Source organism: Bemisia tabaci, chromosome 7 (assembly GCF_918797505.1).
Source record: "Bemisia tabaci chromosome 7, PGI_BMITA_v3".
Classification (NCBI taxonomy): Eukaryota; Metazoa; Arthropoda; class Insecta; order Hemiptera; family Aleyrodidae; genus Bemisia; species Bemisia tabaci.
The window spans coordinates 51,580,812-51,595,817 of record NC_092799.1 but is presented as its reverse complement, the minus strand read 5'-3'; the positions used below and the strand labels follow the sequence as shown (position 1 = coordinate 51,595,817).

At 40.9% G+C, this 15,006-nt stretch overlaps 1 protein-coding gene across 1 annotated transcript in view; it reads right to left on the bottom strand.

The window, feature by feature from the left end:
* The window catches only part of LOC140224996 (uncharacterized), a 251,420-nt gene that overhangs the window by 219,681 nt on the left and 16,733 nt on the right, over nucleotides 1-15,006 (bottom strand). Inside the window, exon 2 of the mRNA XM_072302298.1 lies at nucleotides 7,334-7,413. The gene's annotated coding sequence lies outside the window, so the exon portion shown is untranslated. The remainder of the gene's footprint in view (nucleotides 1-7,333; nucleotides 7,414-15,006) is intronic.

The window sequence follows — 15,006 nt, the reverse complement described above, 5'->3', positions numbered from 1 at the left end:
TGAGGAAGGATACTAGTAGTTAATTATATGTAAAGGACACACGCAATATGGGATTATTCAGCAATTTTTAATTGCTGTACTTCTGGGAAATAGAAAGGGAAAGGCCGTTTATACATAAATATACAGTAATTTTCCCAGATTTTGTTAAATGATAGTAAACCACGAAAAACGAGTTCGACTTAGCGTGCACGAAGAAAAAAACGTCTGCATTGGACCCGCAGTTGAGGTCATATGGATCTCTGAAGTTTTCTGATCACGCATCCGAAAACTTGAGATCGAGCTGCCGAAGTTCGGGTCAGACATCGAGGCACTTCGGTATGCACCGGAGTATTTCAGATGTGTGACCCGAACCCTTCGGTATACATCGAAGTACTTCAGATGTCTGACCCGAACTTCGGCAGCTGAACCTCAAGTTTTTAGATACGTGATCCGAAAACTTCAGAGATCCATATGACCTCAACTTCGGGTCCCGCGCACGAAGTTTTTTTCTTCGTGTATGTTGGGCTCACATTTGCACGCACATCCCCCAGAAAGCTACCATGACGTCCGATAATATAACTACTACCGTGTTGTCACTTTCCACCCCTCTATCGCAATTTATGGTCCACAGTTGCTACCATTGCATGGCTGCACAAACCATGGATCGCGGCAGAGGCATCGCCCGGTAGCAGAAGAAATCGCGGTGGTACGCCAAGGATATACCAATATCCGGACGCTATGTTGGCTTCCGCGGTGAGTTTAAACGGCAGTTCAAAGTATGCATCCATAAGCAAAGCAATGAGGATGGGACAATTGCGCTAAAAATTGAATCGTGTTTTGATGGTTTATGCTCCTGAAATTTAAAACAAAAATCCGAACATCTAGTTCCTGCGTCCAAACCGGGACGCAGCCTCATCAAAAAACACGGCGTAAGACGTCATCCACCGTAATATCGCCGATGGCGTGGCGTGCTTTGCGATCTATCTATATATTTCCCCATTTGAAGCAGTGGTAAATAATCGATTATTAAGGTGTTCGCTGCGAACACCCTGTTTATTGATACTTTTCCATAGGTTTAAATGGCCGATCAATCGATATATCGCAAAGCACGCCACGCCACTGAGTGCTATACCTTGGTTACGTACTCTCGTTTCATTAATGAATAAAAACGTTTGCACTGGTTGCTTTTATAAAACACGGATGAAGCCAATACGGCACTGATGAAAAAAACCACGAAATCGACTACCGCGACGGACGATTTCAGACAATGCGTTTAACACTATATACCGAATAGTGAATAACCACTGAGAGGTTTTGCCCCCGGGATATTTTCGTGCGCGTTGACATTTTTGACATTTCAATCCGCGAAAATGAGAAACGCATGAAATGACGAAAAAAAATGAAAATAAAAAAACGAAATCAATGCAACCGGTCAGAGATGAAAAGTCTATGCGCCCCCATGCTAGTATCCCCGGCCGAGAATATGGAACTCAGGATTATGAGTTAGTTTTTTCAAGGATACTTTCACGCCTGTCGAAATTCCTGAAAGATCGATCCACGAAAGTTAAAAACGCGCTGGGAGTAGACAGAACCGGTCCGGAAAACGAACGGAAAACCCATGCTCCCATCCCAGTTTCATTGGCCGAGAATCTGGAAGCTCGGATTTTTCTGTAGCTTCCCAAAGGATATTTTCTCGCCTTTGGCAATTTTTACAATTGCGATCCGGGAATGTTGGAAATGTGCTGTAAATAATGAAGCCCGTGAAAATGGTCGGAAATGAGAGAAGAAAGAAAAATCCATTCTCTCTTCCATTTGTGTTGGATGACCATCTGCTGCGGGAATTTTCGATGTTTTTTCCATCTTGCCACTTTTACCGGCTGAGATTCTGGAGCATTCGGTTTTGTTCTTCACACAGATACTTTCGCGCCTACGGGATTTTTCGAAACTTCGATCCGAGAAAATTAAAATGCGCCATAAATGATAAGGGTCATGCAACTGGTCGGAAAAAACGGAAAATCCATGTTCCCATGCCGGTTTTTCCAGCCGAGAATCTAAAGCTCGGATTTTTCAGTAGCTTTTCATGGATATTTTCGCGCCAATGGAAACTTTTGAAAACTCCATTCAAGAAAATTAGGATGTGCTAAAAGTGATGGAGCCGATGCAACTGGTTGGAAAATAATAAGGAAATTAAAAGCTCGCTTGTCATTTACCTTGGATGACCATCCGAAACGCGAAATTTCGAGTTCTCGCTCCAAGCATATTTTCGCGCCACTGAATATTTTGAAAGTTCGATCCGGTAATGTTAAAAACGCGCTATAAATAACGGGGTCGATACGACTGATCGCAAAATAATGAAAAATTGATTCTCTCAATCACTTGTCTCGGATGAGCATCCGCAGCGCCGAATTTTGAGTTCTTATTCCAATCATATTTTCGCGCGTATGAAAATTTTTGAAAGTTCGACCCGAGAATTTAAGAAGGCGCTATTAATAATAAAGTCAATGTAACTAGTCGGAAAATAACGATAAATCAATGCTCTCATGCCATTATCTCTGCCTAAGAATCTGGAGCTAGGGAGCATCACTAGTTTATTCGAGGATATTTTCGCGACGACGAAACTTTTTAAAGCTAAGATTATCCTTCATTTCCGCGTGATACCACACCGATTACCTACTCCGGAGTCCCAATTCCATTGAACGATGAGAGAAGAATGCCTGCGTCTGCACTCACCACAAACGTCAGTGATTAGGATTAGAGATACGTGTCAGGCTCACGATCACTAGTAGTGTAACTACATTCGTTAACATTATTGCTTTGAGATGGGCGAAAAGCTAAGATTCTCCTTCCATTTCGCGTGATACCACATTCCTACTCCGGAGTTCCAATAGTTGCTCGCTGCATTTCTGCGTGTTAAATAGTAACAAATTACGCGCGTTTCACCTTAATACGGCGTCAAGCACGTCACATTTCCGACAGATCCGTCAGATTCTACATAATTACGCGCTCTTCATCTCGGTGTCGCGCGGGATGCGTTTTTTTTTTTTCTTTTTTTTTCTTTTTTTTTGCAACTTTGCGAGAGGAAATGAGAGATGACGCGAGAATCACGTATCATCGCGTGTATGAAAATTGTACAGCAGTTGAAAAACATTGAAGATCCCACAATTTTCACTTCAATCGCGGAAAATACGCGAATTTAATATCGACGCGGGCATAATTTTCATGACCGTAGTAAATTCAGTTAGGAGAAACTCTATGAATCTCCTTCAATTTCGCGTGATACCACTCAATGGCCTTTCTCAATTGACTTACAGCAATGTTGCGCAAACTTACAATGTTGTGCAAAGCACGCGATATTTCCAGCGGATTCATAAGATCCTGAGAAATTAGGCGATTTTCATCTCGCCATCGCACGAAATGCGCTTTTTTCTAGCAATTTTGCAAGAAAAATGAGAAATAACGTGATATTCACCGCAATGTATGTATGCGCTTTTGCTTTATACATTTCTGTCAGACCAATTATCAAATTACCCCCCCCCCCCCCATTTCACATGACTCGTTATCAACTGGAAACTGGATAGGGCACTGGATACGAGAAGTAAAATAAGGGAAATTTCGCTTCCGTCGCCGATTTTGGATGCACATCCACTTGCAATAAAATACGCTTCATCATGAACGTCAGTAATGCGAGACAGGTAAAAACCCAAGACTTGCCTGCAGAGCGGCGTGATACCACATATCATTCCAACGGCGTAGTTCTGGTAGTTGAACACCGCATTCAACTATGCATACTGCCTACATTCATAGCCTCATTAATTTGAGACGGGTGGGAGGCTTAAGATTTTCCGTCAAAGCGGCGTGATATCACAAACCATACCAAAGCCAGAGTTCAAGTAAAGTTGCGCATCATGTCTACAATGTGGGCCCTACATTTATAATATCAGTAATTCGACACAGGTGAAAAGGTATATTCTCCTTCAAAGCGGCATGATACCACATCACATACCAACTCCGGTGTTCCAATATTTACGCGCTTGATTTCAGAATTGAGCGTTGGGAGCATTATGCACACATTATAATCGTCAGTAATGTGTGACAGGTGGAACGCCAATACTTTCCTTCATTTCCGCGCGATACCACATCACGTACCTACTCCGGAGCCCGAAAAGAGGAGTTTCCTTCAAAGCGGCGTGATACCACATCACACAAAAACGCTGCTGTTCCGATACTTACGCGCTTGATTTCAGAATTGAGCGTTGGAAGCATTGTGCACACATTTATAAACGTCAGTAATGTGCAACAGGTGCAACGCCAATACTTCCTTCATTTCCGCGCGATACATCACGTATCTACTCCGGAGTCCGAAAAGAGAAGTTTCCTTCAAAGCGGCGTGATACCACATCACATACCAACGCCGCTGTTCCGATACATAGGGTGTTCAAAACGTTTTGCACACTTCCGGATTTTGAGCGAACGAAATCAGCTATTAATTTGCGGTTTATGTGTGCTTCAAGTAGACGTAATTACCAATAAAATAAGACCTCTACAACAACTCTCTAGCTTAAATAATGACAGAGATACAGGGTTTTGAAAATGACATGTAGCGTGACCGCCTCCAGGATTTTTAGCTACAGATATGTTTATCAATGGAAAAAAGTTAAATGATAATTGAGTGTTTTTATTGAAAAAACTTACAAAATCTTACGGAAATTGACGAACTTCAAGTTTCTTCATCGGATGACACGGATGACTCAACATTCGGCTGTTTTTCGAAGTATTTTCCACCACTTTGAACACAAAGCTTCAGCCGCTCTGTCCAATTCACAAGGATCGTCTTTTCCAAGTCTTCTTGACGGAGGGTTTTGAAGCATTTTCGAACAGCGGTTTTGATCTAGGCTATGGAATCAAACCGTGTGCCTCTCAGAAATTTCTTTAACTCAGGAGAGAGCCATTCCGAAGCCTAGATCAAAACCGCTGTTCAAAAATGCTTCAAAACCCTCCGTCAAGAAGACTTGGAAAAGACGATCCTTGTGAAGTGGGCAGAACGGCTGAAGCTTTGTGTTCAAAGTGGTGGAAAATACTTCGAAAAACGGCCGAATGTTGAGTCATCCGTGTCATCCGATGAAGAAACTTGAAGTTCGTCAATTTCCGTAAGATTTTGTAAGTTTTTTCGATAAAAACACTCAATTCTCATTTAACTTTTTTCCTTGATAAACATATTTGTAGCTAAAAATCCTGGAGGCGGTCACGCTACATGTCATTTTCAAAACCCTGTATCTCTGTCATTTTTTAGCTAGAGAGTTGTTCTTGGTCTTGTTTTATTGGTAATTACGTCTACTTGAAGCACACATAAACCGCAAATTAATAGCTGCTTTCGTTCGCTCAAAATCCGGAAGTGTGCAAAACTTTTTGAACACCCTATGTATTTACGCGCTTGATTTCAGAATTGAGCGTTGGGAGCATTAAGCACACATTTATAAACGTCAGTAATGTGTAACAGGTGGAACGCCAATACTTTCTTTCATTTCCTTCAAAGAAAAGAGAAGTTTCCTTCAAAGCGGCGTGATACCACATCACATACCAACGCTGCTGTTTCGATATTTACGAGACTTACAGGCGCCAACACGCCAAATGCGCCTAAAAATGAGGGATATGCGCCAACGTGGTTCCTGAAATGTTGCTTCCCCCCCCCCCCCTCTCAAAAAATCCTGATTTTTCTGTTGGGTGATTTTTTTAAATTTCGACGCTCGGCAGCGGATTCTGACATTTCACTAAGTGCGCCGTGATTCATGGGCAATAAGTCAATTTGGCCCCTAAAAATTTTCGATGGTACCTAAAAATTGAGTTCATGGACCACATGGCCCCTGAAACTCAAAGGTGAGTTTCGAACACTGTTAAGGAATTATACCAACGGGTCAGTTACCTTATTCACAGAATCGCATGTTGTTAGTTTCAGCTTAGAGATTAGCAAAACCCGAGTTAAGATCTTTTCGAACACCATGTTTCTACGTTCATTATTAACGGAGATATCGCCCATCGGAGAATACGGTGTATGTCGTCATCAGAGTACGAAACTCGCCTCTGAGTCTCAGAAGCCATGTGGCGCATCAAGCTTGATTTTTGGGGGCCATTGAAGATATTTTAGGGGCTAAGTTTACTTTTTGTCTACATATCACAGCGTATTTAGTGAGAAGTTAAGCGCAAGGTGTTTTAGTTACAGAACTGGTAGCTGTAACTTGGGGGAAATTTCGAAAAATTACCTAACAGAAGAATTAGGATTTTTTTTTTTTTTGGGGGGTGGAGGGTGTAATTTTTTAGGGGCCACGTTGGCGTAGAGCCTTCATTTTTTAGGAGCCATGACCGATTTCTTAGGCGCATTTGGCGCGTTGGCGCCTGCTGTGAGTTTCGAACATTGGACGTCATACACCGCGTTGATGCGTATCATGGTTGTATTTCCCTTTTAATTTCATAAAGCAGTGATATACATACACATTTGTACTGGTTACTGGGATTTTCTTCCTCGCAATTTATTCGGCTATTATTTTATGACTGAACGCACTTGCGCAGTGGATAATGTTATTTTACACCATGGGTGATATTTCTGTTGATACTGGACGTAAAAAATTGGCTACTGGACAAAATGTGTCCATGTTTGCTGTTAAATAAGCTGAAATCATCAAAATACGATTCTGTCTAACGCAACTGACCCCTTATTCAGGCCCGCCACAAAGGGGAGGGGGGGATACTGGGTCCCTGGTACCGGGGCCCCTGTCACCCTTAACACACCACTTCGAATTCACCTATAGCCTTTGTCTCGTAAGGAAAAGTGAAAAATTCACCCTTTAACTTTCGCAAAATGTGAATAAATTTTCAAAAACACTCTGGGACACTGTAGAATTCTTCTTACTTACTTGTATGAAGATTTCTATTCATTTAGTATATAAATAATTTTTACTTTTTTTATGTGTATAAGCTTCTCTCCTTAAATATACTGATCATTTATTTACTTTATTAATCTTATTGATTTTAATGATATTACAAATTATTTTTCCGGTAGTTGAGGGGCTGAGGGAGGGGGGGGCAGACCTTAAAACTGGTACCAGGGCCCGAGCTGGAATGTGGCAGGCCTGCCCTTATTGTATCCTGCAACAATTGTCTACTGCAGAGGGAAAATGGATAAAATTTAAAAGACAAGAAAGGAAGAACTTTGTCCATTTTTGCTGATAAAGCTGAAACCATTAAAATACTATTCTGTCCAACACAACTGACCCATGTTGTATCCTGCAAAAATTGTCGACTAGAGAGGGAACATGAATAACATTTAATGACAAGAAAGAGAGAACTATTAAATACGTACCAGATGAGAGCTGTGAAATTGCCCGACGCCAAGCTGTAAGCACTCACGACACAACACTTTCACTGGAATCGCACTGCGCACTAAAAAATTGGCCACAAAAGGTCGTTAGGATAGAAATAGTTAAAAAAAAAATTCCAGATTCACCAGGAATGGAATCATGTGCGCTTAACCTACTTAAATTCTGCTCAGATAAGGCGTTTACAATAATACATGACATGAAAACAAGATAGGAAAAATCATGAAAATAAAATGATGATAATGATAATAAACGGCGTATCTTGAAACTAGAATAATACAACCACGAGAAAAGTTTCTTGTGGATAGTCAAAAAACGAAAAGGGGGAAGAAACCAAGCATACTTAATGCATGTTCTTCCAACTCTAATATATTAACTTCCAGATACAGATGTAATAATTTCCAATTATTTTTGTTTGGATATATTTGCTTGCTTTATAAGTCCCACATAATTAACGTATGCTTCGTTTTTGTATACTAATGAAACATAAGTTGAATAATTTAACGTTAAACCAGTATCGTGGATGCAAGCCATGAGCCGCATCAGTGCTTAAAATTCATCGTTCGACTTGGCGTGAGATTTTGATCTCGAAACGAAAATCCGTGATTATACATAAAAAAACCTACTAACAATATTGGCTGCCAAGTTTCATGTTTGGACATCAAATTTACTGAATCAATGAGGACTGAAGATTCGACAACTATTTCTAGGAACACTACAGGAAGCAAGAATTTTTCTGCCCCCCCCCCCCCCCAACCCGGTTTCATCGGGACACATTGATGAGTGCCTTCACTGCAGGCATACTTTCTTAAATCTAAAATTCAAGGACTTAAGGGCGGAATTTGATCTTCGTCGGCATGTGAGTACCGGACCGGAGGAAAATTTCGAAGTTCCGCAGCGAAACTCACTGGCTTTTTAGTGTCGGGCAAATTTCTCTGACTTTCCCAGGTTTTCAGCGACTTGCCGAGAACTATTCACCCTGGGCTGTACTACATCTTTATCAGGGCTGCCGATACTCTTACGTTTCGACAAATTACGTTCTCACTTGCTACTCATCGTTCTCCACTTTTCTCAATACGATTCACAGTTCTTCATTTGACTCACTTATCGCTCAACGTTTCTCAATTTTGTTCTCTCTTCACTCACTGAGTCTCGATTTTACTTCCACTTTTCACTCTGTTCTCGATTTTGCTCGCTCTTTATTCTCCGTTCTTGATTTTACTCACTCTTTACTCATCGTCACTCGATATTACTCACAATTTGCTCACTGTTTCTCGATTTTACTCACAATTTGCTCACTGTTTTTCGATTTTACTCACATTTTGCTCACTGTTTCTCGATTTTACTCACATTTTGCTCACTGTTTCTCGATTTTACTCACATTCTGCTCATTGTTTCTCGATTTTACTCACATTTTGCTCACTGTTTCTCAATTTTACTCACTCGGTACTCGCAAATCGTGCGAGATATGAATTCTTTTAGGATCGATTATGACTCCATCGATCGCTCATCACACCGTGAGACACTACGGTGGAGAATTATTCTTGAATTATTCACAGATCATTGGATTACTCTCAAACTACTAACATTACACCCATTTAACTCGTCGATGCTTAAATTACTCACGAGTCGGCAGCCCTGATTTTCTCACTGAGAAGAATTGGATACATAACTCGCAACAAAAACAACAGTTTCCGTGACAGTTGGTCGTTACGCTGAGAAAAATAATTATTGTGTTAGGAAACAGCAATTACTGCTGTTATTAATAATTCTGCTGCTGATTCTTCTCTGTCTGCTACGAACTGCGAAAACTTCTTCCTCCCTGCTGCCATTACTAATTTTTGAGTCCGATCTCCAGTTTGCTCATTTTCTCAAAACAAGGAATTTTAGCAGCTGCTGTGACTGCTATTGTTGCTGCTTATTGCGTCCTCATTCTGCTGCTTCTTCTCTCTGATTTCTTTCTTCAACTCCTTTCGCGTGAACGAGCATTTTGAGTAAGATAAGATTTTAATTTTACTAGTGTGACAGAAGGAACGATGGGGGAGGATGTTGCAGTTCTTCATGTCCCACATTCTTTCAGTCTTGTCTGTGATCTGAAGCAGGGTGGTGGGGCGTTCCTTTACCTTATGGCCTATGATCTTAGCAAGTGTTCCCATCATTGTGAATCTGAATTTCCGTAAAAAAGGTGTGTTAGATGTATAGAATGAATTTTGACTATGAAAACACTGACGCATCAATCTAGCGAAGCTCGGGCAAAGACGTCATTCACGGAAAACAGCAAGTTGCGTAGCTGTAGTCCCACGGCTATGGCTGAAATTCGACGATCGTCATCTTGAGATGGGGGAAAGGAAGGAGGGATTCAGAATGGCACAAAATTCGAATAGTATTTACATAGAAAAAAGCAGAGCAGATTAATTAATTAGATAGAGAAAAGCAGAATATAGTATTAATTAAATGGAGAAAAGCAGGAAACATGCATTAATTAGATAGAGAAAAGAAGGAAAGATGCATTAATTAGATAGAGAAAAGCAGGAAGATGCATTAATTAGATAGAGAAAAGCAGGAAACATGCATTAATTAGATAGAGAAAAGCAGGAAACATGCATTAATTAGATAGAGAAAAGCGGAAGATGCATTCATTAGATAGAGAAAAGCAGAAGATATTAATTAGTTAGATGAAGAAATCAGAAAAGAAAATGAAAGGTACTACTCAAGAACTAACTAAACAAAAGGTTAGCTACTTTAATAAACTACTAAAGAAGAAAACTGTAGAAACACCTGAGAAATAGAGCTCTTGCATGTGTTAGGGATTTGCGACTTAAGTACTTATTCCTAAGTAATATTTCGCTCGAAACACGATGGTACCACTGGTTTTCTCTAAAATCGATTCCCAAGCTCAAAAAAAGCTCTCAAAGTTGAGGCCGTAATGGAGGGGATGTCCAACACTGCCCTCAGAGTCTACCTTTATATCCAGTTAAATTTTCCATGCGAAGATAGGGAGCAAATACATTAGCAGGTTTGCCACTTTGTTTGGAGACTCCGAAGTTGGAACCACGGCAATCTGCTAATGTATTTGCTCCCTATCTTTGCATGGAAATTTACTGGTGTAGATTAATGGACTCTCAACGTTGCGTGGGATATCCTCTCCATTACAAACTGAACTCGGAGTGCATTTTAGAGCTTCGGAATTGATTTCAGAGAAAACCAATGGCATCATCGTGTTTTTCACGAAATTTTACGAATGAGAAAGTTGAAGTACTTGAAACGCAAATCCGTGACACTTGCAAAAACTCCACCGTGTTGGTTTTTTTTTTTTTTTTTTTTTTTTTTTTTTTTTTTTTTTTAAATTTATATTTAATTTTTATTTTGATCTTGAGTGGGTGAATGTTGATCCCTTCTTCGTGGATGTTGCCTCAGAAGAGGGATGGAGAACCGGAACTGAGAGTGAGTTCGCGTGGTTTGTAGGACTTCAATCAATCCCGCATACAAATCAGTCAATCCCGCATACAAATCAGTCAATCCCGCATGCAAATCAGTCAATCAGCATACAACTCAAGCAAATCAGTCAATCAGTCCAACAGTCAAAAAGAATATAGGAGTGGAAGGGGTGGAAGGAGTGGAAGGAGAGGAAGGAAAGGAGGGAGGGAGAGAAAGAAAGAAATAGAGGAAGAGAAGGCTGGTAACCATGCCCAGCCTGGGCATCGGGAGCCAATCCCGAGGTCACCGACCAAGGGTAAAAGGGCACCTCCATGGTGCCCGCAACCATCCACCGGGGCAGACGTGCGGCCGGGGCGGTGTCTGCAGATCGCTCCTCTAGTGCCTCCAGACGGTACAAGACGTCCGCCGACCGGGTGGACGACCGCGCGCCGGGCGCTCCGACGAGTGCTCGGTCGGACGACAGAGCCTCCAACTCAACTTCACTTTCAGACCGAGGCTAAAGGCCTCAGCCTGAAAGAGAAGCTGATACGGAAGCACTATCATCACGGTAGAGCAGTCGACGGAGCGTCCAGCGGGTGTCCACCCGCTCGTCGGACATCAACGACGTTCGCCGACCGGGCGGACGACCGCGCGCCGGGCGCTCCGACGAGTGCTCGGTCGGACGACAGAGCCTCCAACTCAGCTTCACTTTCAGACCGAGGCTAAAGGCCTCAGCCTGAGAGTGAAGCTGATACGGAGGCACTGTCATCACGGTAGAGCAGTCGACGGAGCGTCCAGCGGGTGTCCACCCGTTCGTCGGACGTCGGACCGTAAGGAAGCACTATGACCGAAACTGACGGCCGTCGTCGTCGTTGTGCGTCACGGCTGTGAAATGCACGTCGCGGCTGATACGGAACTTCCGGGACCTCTTTACGGTGATGCGATGGACGCCATATTTTGTGTCAGTATGGCATGCGATATATCGCATGCCGTTCTGACACAAAATATGGCGTCCATCGAATCACCTAAAGCTCGGGTCAAAATCACAGTGCGGAGCCCGGTTTCCACCATCAAATTGAGCCCATCAAAATTGATCACCGGTGGGACTGTGGGCTCAATTTGATCGTGGAAACGGAGCTCCACGCTGTGAGTTTGACCCGAGCACATACGCCGATTGCACAAGTCCCAAATGGAACCGATACGACAAGTTCAGCTCATCGTCTCGACTCCCATTTGGAACGTGTGTAATCAGCTCTTCTAACCTCTGCACCTTCCCTCTAAAAGGCACTCACCCTCGAGACTTTCTTCAAGTTGATGCTCAAATGCTGAAATACATTTATAATTTTTACTTCTATTTCAAGTAACTCAATATTAACTTTCAATTATGACTTAACGCATTAATATTTCAATTGCAGAGGTGTGAGTGCCGAAGTTGCTAAGGCACCTCTTAAAAATAAAACTTATTACTGTACCACTACTATTACTACTACTACTACTACTGCTGCTGCTTTTACTACTACTGCAGAAGATGTACATAGGAAGAAAGAAGAACAGTCGGTAGTGATGTCATAAATCGGAGTTTCAGGCACGCAAGTTTACATTACGTCAGTCAAATGTATGTTTTTGCTTCTGTTAACACTGTTTCCGTACGAAGAGAGCGCATCCGAGAACCTACTTCTTTCAGATGCATTAGCTAAGGAAGTTGTTTAAAATTTGTTTGTTAGAAAAATATTAAGGAGAAAGAAAAGAAAAACCGCAAATTTTATAAAAAAGCACGACTAGTTGCAAAAATTAAGTTAGAAACCTAAATTAATGTGAATACTGATAATCTGAAAACGTTCTCTCAGATAGCTCGAGCGAAAAATTGCGTTGGTTTTTTTATCGGGAGCTTCAATGATAATTTTATCATTCCATTTCCATTCACGAATCAAGAGTAACATTTTTGAACGACTTTACTCCCTAGAATTACAAATCATGGGGACAGGGCATCAATACGATTCGAAAAGATAACTATGATAAAAATAAAACTGAAGTATTGAATGAGAGATCAGCATCATAGCTACTTGAACTTTCACAACGAGATGAAAAAAATGAGGCATTACAGTACTACGGGGGAGGGGGTACTGAGAGTACTAGGAACCCCCTCTCCCCGTCAGAGAGTTTGAATTTATAAACTTCCCCCTTCCAATGAAATATTTCTGGCTATTCAACCGGGTATGAAATAAAAACTACGGCACAAGGACTCAAGTGAACTTTTAAAAAATCTCTGCGATGGAGCTTCAGAAAAAAGCATGTTTTCCCATTATATTGGTTTCTGATCTATTGCTACAGTGATGTGCGACAAGACACATGAGGACATGAAAAAAAGAGAAGCGAGAAAGTTGAGTTTCAGGCGAAAAATTGCTGATCAGGTGTCATGCACTACCAGATGCCCTACCAACAAAAAATAAATGAAAAAGCAACACGTTCTGATCATCAGAGCGCGCAACCACTAGCGACTTTCTTTATGCACCGAGAGGGGAATAAGTGCCTCCTTTGATCAAGGAAAAATGAAAAAAATAAATCGATAAAAAGCCGCGATAACGGTAGATACCTAGCTCTAAAAATACTGTTGCTAACTTGACAACTAAATGGTGAAGAGGTCACCTACCCACTAATGTTTATAAGACAAAAAATTCCCCCGGCTCCAAGAGCAAGTAACAACTGCCGTGATAAGGCTACTGAGAGATGGGACTGCTCGAGAGCCAAATAGTTTCTCACCACGAAAAGATGCGAGGAAAAAAGGATCAAAATTCGGAGAAACTGCAATGACTTTCACGGCAAGAAAAAGTTGGGTTTCTGGATTTTACATAAAGCTCAGGGCGGTAATGGGCCAGGGCCACTGAATGAATGCAAATTGTATGTTTCTGCAATCCAGAATTATCATCGTTCACCTACCCCACCGATACTGATAGCAATAAACCTTTTGGATAAAATTGTTTTTATCTCTGAATCCCAAGTTGTTTGAATTCACTGAGAAAGATTTTATTTACATGTAAAACTATAGCACTCCGATGTCAGTCAGGATCCAAACGCAACACGAGCAGTTATGCATAATAACAAGCTTTAAGAAATCCGTGAGAAATCAAGAAAATACCGATTCTAATCGGTGTAGAAGTAAATGCGGGGAAATACAACAAATAATTTTATAAAATTTCGAAAATAATTCATAGAATTCATCCCATAATATAAATATGCCCATTTAAAGTGAATCAGCTCTTGAGAACACTGCTAATTTCCTTTTTTTTTTCATCTTTGAAGCTTCCTGGTTTATAAGACTTCTTGCGGTTCAAGGGTTAGCTTTTGCGTATTCTTAAATTGGACTGCAAATTGCAATTTGGAACTATAATTTCTGGCTCAGTTTAAAAACAACATACGTACAGTTAGTTTCCTTCTGCACCTAAGTGTTTCTACAGATGAGCCAGAAATTGTAGTTCCAAATTGCAAAATGTAGTCCAATTACAAGTTCAATTACTCTCACTGACTGTTTCGTCTCTGCCCGCACACAGTGCGGCGATTTCGGCCAGACAATGAGAGCAACAACCGCCATTAAAAGTACAATTTGTTACACTTTTCACAAGATTAGAAAAAATACAAATAAGCAGTTTTCGCATGAGCTGATTCGCTTATGATGTATGAATCCGAAAATACTAAGACACTCAATATATTCTGTTTAAATTCTTGTTGTTTTTTTCCCTTCTTTTTTCCTATGTTATTGTTCTCTTAGCGCTTAGTTTTTGAAAGCCGCTGCGAGACTCAGACGCCACAATCCTTAGGGAGGGTATCTCTATGTGCCAGAAATGCGAAATCACTTTAGAAGAAAAGTACTATTCTAATCTAATGTATGTTGATGGTGTATGCCCTAATGACATTTACTTATCTAAAAATATAAATAAAACATTAATACTGTGGCCCAAATACTGTAAGTTACAGGATGATAGAATAAAGCTGGGTCCACACTGTCCTACGGGGAAATCAAAGCAAATCAGCAGTGAAACCTCAAACACCTATTCATCCTTTTATCAGGGATTTTATTTATTAAAATTTAAAGTTAATTTCAAAATTTCATTCTCATGTTATTATTGGACTCTTAATTTTTGTACATGAGAAAATTTGGTTTTTTTAAACTAACCATATAAAGATATTGGAAAGTAAAAATATATAATGATCCGTATACACTGCTACATATAATGGTAAAATA